The sequence below is a fragment of the Pan troglodytes genome, chromosome 5 (genome assembly GCF_028858775.2).
Source record: "Pan troglodytes isolate AG18354 chromosome 5, NHGRI_mPanTro3-v2.0_pri, whole genome shotgun sequence".
NCBI classification, from domain to species: Eukaryota; Metazoa; Chordata; class Mammalia; order Primates; family Hominidae; genus Pan; species Pan troglodytes.
This window is the reverse complement of record NC_072403.2, coordinates 180,334,201-180,351,088: the sequence shown is the minus strand read 5'-3', so window position 1 is coordinate 180,351,088 and position 16,888 is coordinate 180,334,201.

Sequence of the window (16,888 nt, the reverse complement as noted above, 5' to 3'; positions counted from 1 at the left end):
AAAGATGCTCTCTCAGGACGGGAGCTGCCGCTGGTGAAATGCTGCTGGAATGCAGCCCAACTAAGGCCACCCATGGGCTCCTGAGGGAGGATGCTGCTAGACTGGGCTGGGGAGGAAGTGGGAACCCTCACACCTGCTAGCTCTCCCAAGAGCTACTGCTGCTCAGGGCTGGGGAGAAGGGAACATTGTGTGGCGTGCGGTTTGGAGTCCAGCTAGCGGCCTGTTTTTGCAGGTGCTGGCTCCTGGGGCCAACACGTGCTGGTGGCTGTCATCATCCAGCCCTACAGGGAACCCTGAGGAGAAGACAGGCCAGGTCCGCGGAGCAGGGTCTTTGCTTTGTGGACGCCGCACAGCAGCCGCAGAGCTGTGCTTGACGGGCCCTCGCCCTCGTCCAGCGAGGAGGAGACGATGAGCTCCCCTCCAGTGGCCCTGTTTGTTGAGACGTGTGGGGTTAGAGTATCAGCTGAAAGTGAGGAGGGGGAAAGGTGTGTGTGTGAGGGCAGAGGAGAGCTGTGCAGGGACGGTCCTGGGACGGGGAAGACGCTGGCGGTGCCGCTTTCTCCGCAGCTGCGTGGCCGGACCCGGAGTGCGAGGCTTGTCCCCCTCGGATGGGTGGAGACTTATAAAGAGAATGAAACGTCTCCAAATGGCAACCAGCACACACTGTAGCCAAAATTACGAGATATTAGAAGTCTAAATTCATAAAATTGAAGACAATAAAATGTTCTGCGGATGGTCCTGTGTCACGCACATGCTAATAGGCGCGGCCTCGCGGGCCCTGGAGCCCCCTGCACTCTGCTGGGATATTGCAAACCAATCCACGGAGCCGGGCAAAGGACCCAGGGCAGACGTGGGCAGTCACGGTGAAGGGACCCAGGGCAGACGTGGGCAGTCACGGTGGAAGGACCCAGGGCAGACGTGGGCAGTCACGGTGGAAGGACCCAGGGCAGACGTGGGCAGTCGCGGTGAAGGGACCCAGGGCAGACGTGGGCAGTCACGGTGGAAGGACCCAGGGCAGACGTGGGCAGTCACGGTGAAGGGACCCAGGGCAGACGTGGGCAGTCGCGGTGAAGGGACCCAGGGCAGACGTGGGCAGTCACGGTGAAGGGACCCAGGGCAGACGTGGGCAGTCGCGGTGAAGGGACCCAGGGCAGACGTGGGCAGTCGCGGTGAAGGGACCCAGGGCAGACGTGGGCAGTCGCGGTGAAGGGACCCAGGGCAGACGTGGGCAGTCGCGGTGAAGGGACCCAGGGCAGACGTGGGCAGTCGCGGTGGAAGGACCCAGGGCAGACGTGGGCAGTCGCGGTGAAGGGACCCAGGGCAGACGTGGGCAGTCGCGGTGGAAGGACCCAGGGCAGACGTGGGCAGTCACGGTGGAAGGACCCAGGGCAGACGTGGGCAGTCACGGTGGAAGGACCCAGGGCAGACGTGGGCAGTCGCGGTGAAGGGACCCAGGGCAGACGTGGGCAGTCGCGGTGAAGGGACCCAGGGCAGACGTGGGCAGTCGCGGTGAAGGGACCCAGGGCAGACGTGGGCAGTCGCGGTGAAGGGACCCAGGGCAGACGTGGGCAGTCGCGGTGAAGGGACCCAGGGCAGACGTGGGCAGTCGCGGTGAAGGGACCCAGGGCAGACGTGGGCAGTCGCGGTGGAAGGACCCAGGGCAGACGTGGGCAGTCGCGGTGGAAGGACCCAGGGCAGACGTGGGCAGTCACGGTGAAGGGACCCAGGGCAGACGTGGGCAGTCACGGTGAAGGGACCCAGGGCAGACGTGGGCAGTCGCGGTGAAGGGACCCAGGGCAGACGTGGGCAGTCGCGGTGGAAGGACCCAGGGCAGACGTGGGCAGTCACGGTGGAAGGACCCAGGGCAGACGTGGGCAGTCACGGTGAAGGGACCCAGGGCAGACGTGGGCAGTCACGGTGGAAGGACCCAGGGCAGACGTGGGCAGTCACGGTGAAGGGACCCAGGGCAGACGTGGGCAGTCACGGTGAAGGGACCCAGGGCAGACGTGGGCAGTCACGGTGAAGGGACCCAGGGCAGACGTGGGCAGTCACAGTGAAGTAACAGTCACGCATCACGGAGCACGAACTGCTGCTTCCCATGGCTCCAGCACATGTCAACCTTGAGTCCTCTTCGTGGTTTTAAAAGCAAATTTAATAATCATCTTAAAGACTTGGTGGGATATACAGGAGTCCAAGCTTTGGCAGTAGTTCTTTTGTTCAAGAGCAGAGAAAAATTGGAGTGAATAATTCAAATACAGCAGGAACTCAATTCTCCACTGGAATTATTTTTCATCCTTTCAGTGGGGATTAATCCTGATTATGTAATCTTTCAGAATTAGGATTCAGTCTATTGTGATAAAAGAAGGCTTTGGAATCACTCCGAGCATCCTATCACTGAGCACGGGAGAGCCAGCCCTTGGCTTGGTCCACCTCCTCCAGCTCACATCCCACCCATTCACGTCTCCCTCTTCCTGTCCCCTCAGCCCCGGGCCTCTCTGAGCTAAAGGAAAATGTCCCTCATCGTTTTCCCATGGTGTGACTCTCAGGCCTCGCAGAGAACAAGACGGAGTCCAAGGCACTATGGAGGAACCTGGGGCCTGTAGGGGATCCTGGGGACAGTCAGGCACACCAGAAACTTTAGGGGACCCTGTGGGCTGTAGGGGACCCAGTGACTATAGGGGACCTCCAGACTTTAGGGAACCCCAGGGACTGTAGGGGGCCCTGCAGACTACAGGGGACCCAGGTCTACAGGGGACCCCCAGACTGTAGGGACGTTGAAGACTGGAGCAGCCAAGAGGGGCCCCTTCTCCCTGAGACTCCTGCTGTCACAGAGTTGCTCCCTCCAGGCTTGGGAGCGTGGCAGAGCCAGGTCCCAGCACACAGACGAGCTCTCCTGGCTCTCAGAGGGAGTCTGGTTAGTACCGTCATGGCATCTCTAGATTAAGGAATCAGGCAGGAGTGCAGAGATGAGAGGAAGGACACTGTTCCGGAAAGGCTCTGAAGGAAAGACACTCTAAACATCAGAGAGAAGCTCTTAATTCTAACAGGAGCTGCAGTTACACAGAGAAGAGAGACTCCTCCGCCCCAAGCTGAAACGCCGCCTGCACTTCCCAACACCACCTGGAGAAAGTTACCCATCCCTGGAACCACAGGTGTGCCCCTGTAAGTCCAGCTGAGGCTGCCTTGGCTCACTGAGGGCCAGGCTGAGATGGGAGGATGCTGGCCCAGGCGGCCCTGCAGGCAGCACCTCTGGAGTCTGAAGCCCTGAGTTTAAATCCCCACCTCCACATGCTTGTCTCGGGCAAAGGATGTTAGCCTCTCTGCCGCCAGTTCCTTCTCTGAAACAGGATGTTCACCGTGTCTCGAAAGCAGGGCTTGGAGAGGAGGGAATGCCAGCGTTGGCGGGATGCAGGAGGGAGCTCCAGCGTCGGTGGGATGCAGGAGGGAGCTCCAGCGTCGGTGGGATGCAGGAGGGAGCGCCAGCGTCGGTGGGATGCGGGAGGGAATGCCAGCGTCGGTGGGATGCTGTGTTCCTGGCACGTAGGATGCCCTCAGAAAGCAGTTATAGGGCCAGGAAGCCCAGCTGCTAATTCTAATGCAAACTCCCTTTGCCTTAGTTTCTCTGCACACAAAATTCGGGATCTGGATCTCCCCACTGTGGGGAGGTCCCTAAGCTGTGCAGCTCAGGCCCAGGGCAAGTTTTTAAAGAGAAAATGCAACTGAAGCAACACAACTATGCAGAAAGTAAGAGAAAGAAGAAAGAAAGACAGGGAAGAAAGAAGGGAGGGAGGGAGGGAGGATTAGAAAGAAAGTTTATTAATGAAATCAGCAATTGCCATCCTGCAGTGGCAACTTGCAGTGCCTGGCTCTGCAAACCATCCGCGACCTCGGCCTTGCCTTTCCTCTTCCAGCTGCACTGCTCCCTCCTGCTCCCCCATTGCCTGGGGTGCAAGGGATGTGGGAAGCTAAGATTCATGCTTTCCCGTGGTCTCTGAGGTGCAAATGCTGCCCTATCCTGCAGGCCTCAGGCTGGAGAGGCCATGCAGAGGCCATTGCAGGGAGGGAAGGGGCGTGTGTCCCTGGGAGGGGCATGTGCAAAGGGCAGCTTCAGCTTCGGGTGCCGGAACCTAACTTTCTGCCCCTGTTTGCAGACCTGTCCAGTGCAGACCCTTGTCGAGATTAAGATTTCTGAAGTTAAACAGTCAATTAAACAGGATTGCGTTTAGCCAGTCCTGTGGGTTAAACATTAAACCAGACCAGAGGAAAAGCAATCCACAATGACACATTCTTCCCGCATCAGGACCTGCCCCAGCTGTACCATGTCCTGTGGGAGCTGTGGACACATTTATAGGAGAAGACAGAGACCTGGTGGCCATCCTGTCCATCCAGACTGGGACATGGGACAGGGATGGGGTGTTCCTCGCACTGACTTAGGGAGAGCAACCAGGTGCTGAGGTTTCCCTGTCCTCCTGTCCTTGTGTCCTGGGGAAAGGCAGCAGCAGAGTTGGGGGCAGGGCGGGGCTGGGACCTGTTCTTGTGCCACGATGGGGGGCTCTTTGATCCACCCCTGGGCATTGTAAAGGGTGGGAGGGGAGTCTCTGGGCTTGGGTAAGAATGCTCCCGTGCGGGATCCGTGCCGGGTTTTCAGGAGACTGGTGACAGCTCAGTGGGGACTGGGGCGCTGTGTGCTGTGAAGGGAACCCGGCCCACCCCCCACACCCAGTGGCTGTAAGTGTGGTTCCTCCCATGGTGCTGGGCTGGGTGGAGCCAAGACGGCCAGCGCTGTGGAGAGAAGGGAGTGGCTCCCTCAGCAAGCCCGCTTTCTCCTTCCATTAGGCTCTCAGGGGGAACTAGGACAGTTGACGTTGAAACAAAATGCCAGGGTGTGTCTCCCAGGCAGTCTGGTGGCCGCCTGCTCTTCCCAGGGTGGCAACTTCTGCTGAGTCCCGTATCCCACCCCACATCCCCAACCAGGGCCCTGGCCTGGGGACACAGCCAGTGTGGACAGCGACGCGGGTGGGGACCCTGCATGCTGGCCTAGTTACCTCTCATTCTGATGTGGCATAAAAGAAAACTCTTGTTCCTGCTTTTGGATGGGAGAAGCAAAAGCAATTGCCACTGTCCCCACGAAACATGAACATGAAACATGAAGCAATCGGCACCGTCCCCATGAAACATGAACTTGACTCTGAGCTGCAGGAGAGCTGTCGGTGGGGACCTTCCTCCTCCCGGAAGCCAGGGGTCCCCAAGGCCCAGGCCTAGCTCCTCAGGCATCAGCCCAAGGGCGGCTGTGGGGGTGGCTCCCCACACAGAAGTCCAGGCCCCCGCTTCTGTGGGCTGCAGAAATCTTTAAAGAACCCGTCCCAGTGTAGGACTCATTCACACAGAGGGCCAGGGGCTTTGGCTCAGGTGTTTTGGTGAAAGGAGAACCGGAGCAAACACCTTGCAAATCACACCACAGTTTATCACTTACAGGAAAATCCCTGAAGAAGAAAAGATGTCATCGCAGGAATGTCAAAACTGTTGTTATATAAATAAGAGATTTAGTGGAAATACCTTCCCCCTCTTAAGCCTCTGCACAGACTTGCTAATTTGACAGAGAAGCCAAGCGTGAAGACTTCTTGGATGCTTAGTAGAGGGTCACAGCTCTCATGGAAATGGAACAGGAAACTCCTCAGCACCATATTCTGTTTTGACGTGTAATATGCCACTTAAATCTCCCGTGCAGTACTGTGAGACGAATTTCTGTAAGCTTTTTGTGTAAGGAGGGTTTCACACCTCACTTTAGTTTTTAAAAACACATTTACTATAAATGTGAGATTTTGGTTCTAAAGAAAACAGGATTTACTGTGCTTTGTCCATTCCAAAACTAATTTTGTGTGTTTGCTCCAGCAGCCAAGCAGTTAAGTTGCCCCATGAAAGGGGGCGAGATGGGCCTGCTGGAGTTTATCTCTTATCGGCTTCAACAGGGCGGCACAGACATGAATAAGCTGGTTTCTGCAGCTTTTAAACTTAGACGACTATGAAAAATTCTCTAGAATGGCAAAGAGTTGCAGGAGACAATTGGCTGGACTTTCAGCGAAAGGTTTTCCAGCCTCTAAAAGAAAGCAGAGACTAGTTTTCAGCTTGTAGAATAGTGCCTTTGCAGGGCTACTCCTAGTCAAACCGCATCACACGCGTTCCCAGCACTTCCCGTCCATCAGGGACCGCCTCCAGCGGGAGTGTTGGGTCCCCACAGGCAGAAAGCCAGGAGCAGCTCTCGGAGCATCTCTCAGGGATTTCCTGTAGGGCTTTACTTGTGGTTGTGTGTTTTGTTTTAGGGGTGAAACATTTAAATGTTTAAGGATGTTTGGGGAGGGCAGTGCACAGGCTGGGGTTGGAGTGTGCGGTAGACAAGCGAATGCAGACCTCATGTGTGAAGTCTAGTATTTTATTCCATTCAGCAAACAATAAAGTAAGAGACCTACTCTGTCTCCTGGAGCCACTGCTGATGCCTCCATTGAGAGGCATCTATATGAACAGACATCAATATCACGTCAATAAAAGGGGCAGAGCCACGTCCTTTCACTGCCTTCGCCTTCAGCCCACCCGAGCCAGCCCAGGCCTGCCTGCATTTGCCACACGCCTGTGGAGCTGGGTCGCCACCGCTGGGGCTGTCCCTGTGCCGCTTCCGTGTTGCTGCTGTGCGTGTCTAGACACTGTGGGATTCTGAGCGCTGGCGTTGGGCTCTGCTGGGCCTGCGAATGCGATTTCTCCTGGGCCAGCTGGGACCCCGTCCCGGGGCGCAGACAGTTCCGAGCTTTGTTTAGATGGGCGACAGGACAGCATTTCCACATTACATGGATATGCTCGGATTGTCTCTCACTTCTGCTGTCCCGGGGCGAGGTACCTGGAGGGAGGGAGGATCCCTCGGCAAGACACCGTCCTCCGGGTCCCTGCAGCCTGCACAGGAAGCATGTGGCCGCCCAGGCAGATTTCAGAGGGAAGGAGGATTCCAGCGTGTGTGCGTGGCCCTGTGTGCGTACCCGGTTGGGAAGGGGGTGGCCGCCCAGGGATTTCAGAGGGAAGGAGGATTCCAGCGTGTGTGCGTGGCCCTGTGTGCGTACCTGGTTGGGAAGGGGGTGGCCGCCCAGGGATTTCAGAGGGAAGGAGGATTCCAGCATGTGTGCGTGGCCCTGGTCCTCCAGCACCTGAGTCTCACCTGCCTTGTCTGGCTGCTTGGCAAGCAGAGCACAGGTCCTCTCAGTGGAAGGAATGGGAAGGTGAAATGGCCGGGTGCAGTGGCTCACGCCTGTAATCCCAGCACTTTGGGAGGCTGAGGCGGGCGGATCACCTGAGGTCAGGAGTTCGAGACCAGCCTGACCAACATGGAGAAACCTGGTGTCTACTAAAACTACAAAATTAGCCGGCCGTGGTGGCGCATGCCTGTAATCCCACCTACTCTGGAGGCTGAGGCAGGAGAATCACTTGAACCCGAGAGGCGAGGTTGCAGTGAGCCGAGATCGCACCATTACACTCCAGCCTGGGCAACAACAGTGAAACTCTGTCTCAAAAAAAAAAAAAGAAGGAAGGTGAAGGCAGATGTAGACAAAGCGTCTTGCACCCTCCCAGAGGGTGGCCGCCTCCCTTTACGAAGTACAGAGAAAATGTCAGCTTTCTACCTAGTGAAGCCCAGCTCGATGGGGACAGGCGACTCTAAATCCCCTCACCCTGGAATCAAGGACAAGCGCCATGCACTTGGCAGGAGGGAGCAGCCTCGTTGATCTGGGTTCTGTATCCCATAGCGAGAGCAGTCCCTCGGGCACGTGGACTGGGTGCGTGGGAGCCTGAGCTCTGGATGAGAGGTTTGTTTTTTCCTGGAGGGTCAATGGTAGGAACCTCTATTGACCAGACCTGTGATGCCGGCTTGCGTTTTGTGTCGTTTGGCAGGGTTCCCACCTGCAGCTTGTCAGGCAGGGCCGGCCTGTGTGGGGTTTTGTGACCGCAGTTGATGGGAGTTGTGCAGCGCCCACTCAGAGGAGCCGGGGGCAGGAGGCACCTCCATCCCTGGCACGGAGCCTCCAGAGACAGGACAGCTTCCCCTCCTAGGACAGCTAGCACCCACTGGGGAGGCTGGGAGATGGGGGGCCACTCGCTGGTCCCCCACAGCGGCCATGCCCTGCGACGATGCATGTGTGTGAGACAACATCGGGTGTACAGTGTGTGTGCATTATGTGTATCTGTGGTGTGTGCATATGGTGTGTACTATGTGTGTGTGTTGTGTGTGTATGTTGTGTGTTGATTATGTGTGTTCTGTGTAATATGTGTGTGTATGGTCTGAGTTTTGTGTGTGTGTGTGTGTGTGGTGTGGTATATATGCTGTGTGTGGGGTATGTAGTGTGTGTGTGTGGTGTGCATATTACGTGTATCTACAGTGTGGTGTATATGGTGTGTGTAGTGTGTGTGGTGTAGCTTATATGTTGTGTGAGAGGAGTGTGGCGTGTGTGTGGAGTGTGTATTATGTATGTGTGGTGTGATGTATATGATGTGTATGGGGTGTATGTGTGTGGTTTAGTGTATATGATGTGTGTGAGGAGTGTGACGTGTGGGGTTGTGTATTATGTTTGTGGTGTGTGTATATGTTGTGTGTGTGGTGTATGGTGTGTATGGTGTGATGTGTATGCTGTGTGTGGTGTGTGTATATGATGTGTGGGGTGTGGTGTATTATGTGTATATGGTGTGTGTATGGTGTGGTGTGTGTAGTGTGGTGTGTATGTGTGTAGTGTGTGTATATGGTGTGTGGGGTGTGGCATATTATGTATATATGGTGTGCGTGGTGTGTGCAGTGTGGCATATTTATATGGTGTGTGTGGTGTGTGTGTGTGTGTGGTGTGAGTATATGGTATGTGGGGTGTGGTGTATTATGTATATATGGTGTGGGGTGTGGTGTATTATGTATATATGGTGTGTGGTGTGGTGTGTGTATATTGTGTGTGTGTGTGGTGTGTGTGTGGTGTGAGTATATGGTGTGTGGGGTGTGGTGTATTATGTATATATGGTGTGTGTGTGGTGTGTGTATATGGTGTGTGCATGGTGTGTGTGTGGTGTGCAGGGTGTGTGCACATGGTGTGTGCACATGGTGTGTGCACATGGTGTGTGCATGTGATCCTGTGGTGTGCTGAACAGAGCGGCTGCTTAAAAGGGGGGGTGGGGAGTGAGGACTGCAGGGTCACTATGTTCACTGACGCTCACATGCTTAAGGCACAAAACAGATGGCCTGAGGAGTTGGCCCCTGAGTTCTTAAATAAGAGAACCAGGGAAGAGGTAGGGCAATTTATTAGGACAGTGTTTTTCCTAGGGAGGGAAAATAGGACCCAAGGAAAAAGAATCACAGACCGTCACACATGCTGCCATACGGCTGGCGAGGCTCCCTCCAGGAGGCACAGCACGGGTGTCAGCATGGACACGGCTCCCGCTTCTCAGGACCGCAGCCTGCTGCCCGCAGCCTGCCAGGGAGAAGTGGGAACCAGGGAGGCTGGGCACAAAACACCTCGCCCGTGTCCCTGGATCTGGGGTCACGGCATGTTGTGCGGACCCTTCTAATGTTAGCTGTAATTGGCTCTGAGCTTCCACTTTCCTGCCCCAAATCAGCAATTCCTCAGGTCCCCCATAATCCTCCTGTCCCCCCTAACACTCATGTCCCCCCAACCCTCATGTCCCCCCTAACCCTCATGTCCCCCGTAATCCTCATGTCCCCCCAACCCTCATGTGCCCCCTAACCCTCATCTCCCCCTAACCCTCATGTCCCCCTAAACCTCATGTCCCCCATAATCCTCATGTCCCCCCAACCCTCATGTGCCCCCTAACCCTCATGTCCCCCTAAACCTCATGTCCCCCGAAACCTCATGTCCCCCATAATCCTCATGTCCCCCTAACCCTCATGTCCCCCAAACCCTCATGTCTCCCCTAACCCTTATGTCCCCCCAATCCTCATGTCCCGCTAACCCTCATGTCCCCCCTAATCCTCATGTCCCCCTAACCCTCATGTCCCCCATAATCCTCATGTCCCCCAAACCGTCATGTCCCCCCAACCCTCATGTCCCCAAACCCTCATGTCTCCCCTAACCCTTATGTCCCCCCAATCCTCATGTCCCGCTAACCCTCATGTCCCCCCTAATCCTCATGTCCCCCTAACCCTCATGTCTCCCATAATCCTCATGTCCCCCTAACCCTCATGTCCCCCCAACCCTCATGTCTCCCCTAACCCTCATGTCCCCCCAATCCTCATGTCCCGCTAACCCTCATGTCCCCCTAACCCTCATGTCCCCCCAACCCTCATGTCTCCCCTAACCCTTATGTCCCCCCAATCCTCATGTCCCGCTAACCCTCATGTCCCCCTAATCCTCATGTCCCCCTAACCCTCATGTCCCCCTAACCCTCATGTCCCCCCTAATCCTCATGTCCCCCTAACCCTCATGTCCCCCTAACCCTCATGTCCCCCCAATCCTCATGTCCCCCTAACCCTCATGTCCCCCTAACCCTCATGTCCCCCCAATCCTCATGTCCCCCTAACCCTCATGTCCCCCTAACCCTTATGTCCCCCCTAATCCTCATGTCCCCCTAACCCTCATGTCCCGCTAACCCTCATGTCCCCCTAACCCATCACTCTAGAATTTGGCCACATGCTTGACAGACCTCTCCCCTCAAGTGCTTCCTGAGAGCCCAGCACATCCCAGGGACCCTCACCCAAGGCCTCCTGGGAGACCCAGCTCTCCCTTCCTGCATCGCAGTCACCAGAGGGGCTGGGGGCTCCCTCACCCTCCTGGAGCTTGGGTCCCTCTCACTGTCCCTGGGACTGGGGTCTCTGTCACCATCTTCAGGGCTGGGGTCTCTCTCACCATACTCAGGGCTGGGATCTCCCTCACTGTCCTTGAAACCTTCTGCATCAGCTCTACCTCCCCCTGGTCTCTCTTCTGTCCCCAGGCAAACTCCTTGAAAATTGTGTCATTTTCACAGCCCACGTTTCCTCCCTCCCATTCACTGTTTGGTTTTGCCTTTGTGTAATGAGTTTTAACCAAATAAGCTATGCATAAACATCGTGACTCCACCACTACAAATGGCTTCAAGTGTGGCAGAAGACCAGGAATCCAGCACCTTGTCATCCTACATAAGAAGTGCTAGGCCCTGTAGGTCCTTCTGGAGGGACTCCCCTCTCTCCCCACCCCCAGTCCTGGCTGCTGCCCTCAACTTTCCATTGATCTTCCCCAGCCTAAGCCCTGCCCTTCTAGGCCAAGGACTGGACACTCTCATTGGCCATGCACAGTTCTGTTGATCAGCATTTCCCACACTTGTAAATTTGGTCTTTTGATGTTTGACATTCTGCTGTCTCATTTTGGTTTTAACTTGCGTTTCCCTAATGACTGCTGACGTTGAGCTCCTTTTCATGTATTTGCAGGCCGTGTGGACAGCCTCTCTCGCGCTGTTTCTGCTCAAGTTCTCTGCTGAGATTTTCTTTTGGTTTGTCTTCTTACCAGTTTGTGGGAAATCTTGTTACATTCTTGGTGTGTGGGTATTTACTGAATGCATGGACTGCAAGTTGCCTTCACTATGCGGAGCTTGTCTCTTCCTCTCCTAACGGTGTATTTTGATGAACACAAATTATTAATTTTTCATAAAGTTCCATTTTTTTCAAACTTATTTATGATTAGTGCTTTCTTTGTCCCATTTAAAAAATCTTTGCCGAATACTTTCACACTGTTGGTGGGAGTGTAAATTAGTTCAACCGTTTTGGAAGACAGTGTGACAATTCTTCAGAGACCTAGAACCAGAAATACCATTTGACCCAGCAATCCCATTACTAGGTATACACCCAAAGAAATATAATCATTCTATTATAAAGATACATGCAAATATATGTTCATTGCAGCACTATTCACAATAGCAAAGACATGGAACCAACCCAAATGCCCATCAATGATAGACTGGATAAAGAACATGTGGTACATGTACACCATGGAATACTATGCAGCCATAAAAAGGACCTAGATCATGTCCTTTGCAGGGACATGGATGGAGCTGGAAGCCACTATCCTCAGCAAACTAACACAGGAACAGAAAACCAAACACCACATGTTCTCATTTATTAAGTAGGAGCTGAGCGACGAGAACATGTGGACACAGGAAGGGGAACAACACACACTGAGGCCTGTCAGAGGGGACGGAGGGAGGGAGAGCATCAGGAAAAATAGATAATGGATGCTGGGCTTAATATCTAGGTGATGGGCTGAGAGGTGTGTGAAACCACCATGGCACATGTTTACCTATGTAACAAACATGCACATTCAGCACTTGTACCCAGAACTTAAAATAAAAAATAATGTTTAAAAATCTTTGTCTGCCCATCTTCTTGAAGACAGGCCTGTTTTCTTCCTGATTCTTTAGTGTTTTACCCTCCACATTTACACCTTCAATCTACATGAAATCAACTTTCAGAATGGTTGTTTGAGGCAAAAGAAAATATTTATTTTTCCCCTAAAAATACACAATTGATCCAGCCCTAGTGTTTTTGAAACTGTCTTTTCCTCAATCTGTTGCAGTGATCACTCTGTCATATATTAGGGGACGTGGGGGGTCTGTTTCTGGAGTTCTGGTTCCCTGCCTCGGATCTGTTTGTCTGTCTTCTAGCCTGCATCATGGAAGAGTCTGACTTCCAACCTTGTGATCTAAGATCATTTATTGTCTGTAACTGGCCCTGTACATTTCAACATGCATCTTAAAATACTGGAGTCACCATGTCAATTTTAAAACGTGTGTCCCTTTCCCTGTCCCCTCCAAAAAATATCACTTGTGGATTCTTTGGAGGGATTCCACTGAATCTGAAGGTCTGTTTCTGGAGAATTGGCATTGTCAAGTGGTTGAGGGTCCATGTCAGGTGGTTGAGGGTCCCGCAGCAGCAGCAGCAGCTGCTAGGCTGGGTGCACACACTTCCAGAGATGTGCCTGGCCTGGACACGAGAGCACCTGTGGTTTTAACATTTATTGCACACCCCGCGCACAAGCAAGATGGCATGCTGCAAGCTCTGTGTCTCTGGTCCCACAAGACAACACGGAACCAGAGCCCACCCCTCACTGTAACCAAAAAACCAGGTGAGTTGCTCGCCGCATGCAGAGTTCCATCAACAAGAGTGAGTTCTGATACAAAAACAGTGAATTTACTCTGAAGCTATAACTTGGGGAAGGGGCACAAGACATCCTGCCTTTAAATGTGCTGCTTCACCTTTGCAGCAGAAAGTGAACTCTTTTTTAAGCTAAGGGCAGGGGCCCACTGCTAGCCTGGTGCCTTATCTACCAGACATCTGAGGTGGCACCTTCTTGGTGACTTGGGCAGAAATAAGTTGTAAAAGTGGCCAAAGGGGCTTGCTTTCGCGATGCGCTCCTGGTGGAGGAAAATCCGGGGCAGCTCACTGGAGGGTAGGCTTTCCTCTGCAAATCCGGAGAGAGCTGTCTGGGCACACAGGGTTAGAAGAACTTGCCCGCAGGGAATGTCTGGTGAGGAGGAGGTGAAAGGCTAGATTTGCATTTCTGAAGGGCTTAATAGGAAGTGAGCAACCAAAGAAAAGAAGAGAGAGAGGGAAAAACTAATAAACCACCTCTTAGAAAAAGGGGGGTACTCAGTTACCATGACTGCATGAGCAGCCATAGGCTCTGCTGTCGGGAAGTCCCCCCATTCTCCAGCAGCAGATTGGAAGCCTGCAGCTGTCTCCTGCGGGGTGAGGTGGAGACTCCCACCCTCATTAAAAGCAGGAGGCTACTCCTCCCACAATGTCCGAGGGTCACAGGCCACTTGCTAAGACCAACCAGGCAACGGCAAGCCTGACCTGTGGCCGGTGTGGGTTCCTGCAAGGGTGTCAGGTGCCATGGCCGAGCCAGTCCCCTACAGAGACCTTTCTGCACTGGTGAAGCTTCCATCCTCTCCGTCTCACCTGTCCCCCACTCACAGTGACCTTCCAAAGTTTGCTGACGGCGGGTCAGTCTCCAGACACAAAACATCTTTAATGTGCGACTCCTAACCCCATCAGGTCTCCTCCAACAAACCATCACTTCTGATCCATGGAGAATGTTGAATCCTAGTACAGATTCGAATCCACTTAGGTCGTGTCTATTCCAGGGCAATGGAAAGAAGGGTGGGAAGGAGAGTGAAGAATGAATTCCAGATGTAGCCATCCCACTGTCGGGTTTTCACGCATCCACAACCACCAGCCTGCACGCTTTTGCCTTTAGATTTGGGGCATCTGGGAAAGAGCCTTGGTCTTCAGATCTCCGTCTCCTCTCAAGCCACAGAGAGCAGGTGGGAGTGGAGTGCCGGGATGCACCCACCAGGGGTCCCACAGAGGCTCCGGTGTGTGATGGAGGGGGCGGGGGGCTGCAGCGTTTCCTGATGTGCCCACATGTTCCTCACCATGTCCAGCATTGTCTCGGGTCAACATCCTTCATGATCCACATGGGACAGTCACAACCAGAGCCCCTCCCATAACACGGAGCCTGAAGCTCCTATCCCTGAGTTGAGACGGCCACCTAGTGACGTCTCTAGCCCTGGTCTGCTGATGCCCAGGGGGTCTTCGTGTTAGGAAGGGAGGATTCTTCCAGAATCACAGTTCTCTGCCTTCAGGAAAAAGGGGCTGAGAAGGTAACAAAGCATAAAATGCAGTGTAAAGGTGCAGGAAAGCTTTGGGATTTAAAACAGAGGGAGAATTGGAGGAAGGATGTGAGCCAGGGTGTCAGTCCAGCGCCTCCCAGGAGGATAGTTGCTTGGCCTGGGGGGTGGGCCGGACACCTCGAGCTCCTTATCTGGCTCAGGTGGGCCCATCCCTAATCCCCTAATCAATCGGTGTTTGAAGAGACAGTTTTCCTGCATGCTGTCTTCCCAAATGCCTTCAATTCCACAGCACTTTGGTAAATATGTTTAGCAATCCTCTCATCCAACCAGCATGTCAGGGCTTGGCACACAGGGGCAGGGACTGCCCAGAGTAGAGGAGCCTTTTTACATGGCCTGTCATGTAGATTTTTAAAAATCACTTGAGGTGGAAAGTGCTATATGGTTTCCAAAGACAAGTCCCAACACCTGACCCTTTCATGAGCTGGAGGCGGATCTGTCAGGGCACCGGTGGTTAGGAGGCGAGGAAGGAATGGAGGCCTCTTCTCCGACCGTCTGCATGTGCCACGAACAGCTGTGAGTAAGTCAAAATAGACAACACGCAGGAAAACAAAGTCAGCCCCACAGTTTTGCGACCGCTATGGGGAGAGTCACGTGGCCAGAAGCCAGCGGTGTACTTTGGACAGCGTTATGCGTTCTGGGGCCTGTTTCATCACTTTTTTTTCAGTTATCCCTCACGTTTTTAGAATTCTTTCCCCTCCTTTACAGTATTCTAAGTGTGGAGGAACATTTGTGTTTTCTCTTGGTGGTGAATGCACACGTTTCAAGTAATTTACAACTTAAAATCCTGGAGACTGGGGAGGGAAAGAGCTGAGGACAGGTGGGCTGCGGGTGAGGGGCGCTGGTTCACGTGGGCGCCTTTAGGAGAATCCCAACAGCACTAACCTAAAGTGTCTGCATAATTAAATTAATGACTTTTAAAATGTTGGGGAATATATTGCTTATTACAGTTTTTTTCTCACTTTAACAGTTGTAGGGGCCCCAACACCTCTTCTTAAGAAAGTTAGTTCGGCTTCTCTGTGTTAATATTTAATATCCAAGCCAGATAAATATAGTTTATAAATTTAACAGAAAATTTAACAACTTTATAATTATAAATCTAAGGAACTTAAAGAATCACAAAGTAAAAAACACTTGGATAATAAAAATGGAGTAAAACAAATTTACATTTAATTATGTTCACATCTAAAGAGAAATATTAGAAGGGAATAGGTAAGAAAAATACGTTTTTAAATATATTTTGTTATTTTAAAAGAATACGCGTGCGTATTTAATTACAGCACTGTTTTCAAAGTGTGGCTCAGCAGAGAGCCTTGTCTTAGACCCTGGGAGGGTGCTCAGGTCCCACAGATTGTTTCTAACAGGGAGATGGGGGGTGGGGGGCGGAGGAGGAGGTTCAGCTACTCTGAAGCTAAATATACATCAGTTTGGGAATAAGAGATGCAGAAAAACCAGAGCTTGTCTTGGGCTTTCTTTTCCACCTGGCAGTGATCGTCTGCAGCAGCCCACAGAAAGGCATCAGGCCGCAGACAGACTGGAGGCTGTACCCCGCCCGTCCCAACCCCCAGCACCGGCGTCTGTGCCGTTCCACGCCGGCTCCTGCTGCCAGCTGAGCCCTGAGGTGGGGCGCGGCCTCTGAAGGCACCAGGCTAAGGGGCTGGAAACCAGTGTCCAGTGCCCACTCTCCGCGCGTGTCTTCAGCTTTTCAGGGGAGTCTGTGCCCACAGCTCCACCTCGTTGGAAGCATCAGGCAGTTAGAAATCAGCCTTCAGGAAGGCTTCGTCAATTTCCTTCACGGAGAGAACCCAGGAGCCTGGTGCGCCTCCCCTCTGAGGCTGCGGGGAGCTTTGCGTCTGAATTCCTTCTCCAGCGTGAGACAAACCGCCAGCTCTGTGCTGCTTGAAGGACACTTTTCAAAGTGAGGAACCCGAGGCCACGCGTCATGGTGTCATAATCCACCAAACACATTTGTCAGACGGTTTTCCTTTTCATCTTAATCTCAAGGAACGCATATTTACAGCTCAAGGGCAGAGCTGAGCCTGAAATGCAGGCATCACCCACCTGAGGCTCAGGCCTATTAAAATATGGACACTGCTTTGCACTTTGTTCGTCGTAAGGAGTCTCTTTCTAGAAAATAATAAGCTTGTATTTGCAAATACAGATAAAAGGGCACTTTGGGCTTTAAGATGCTGGTAAG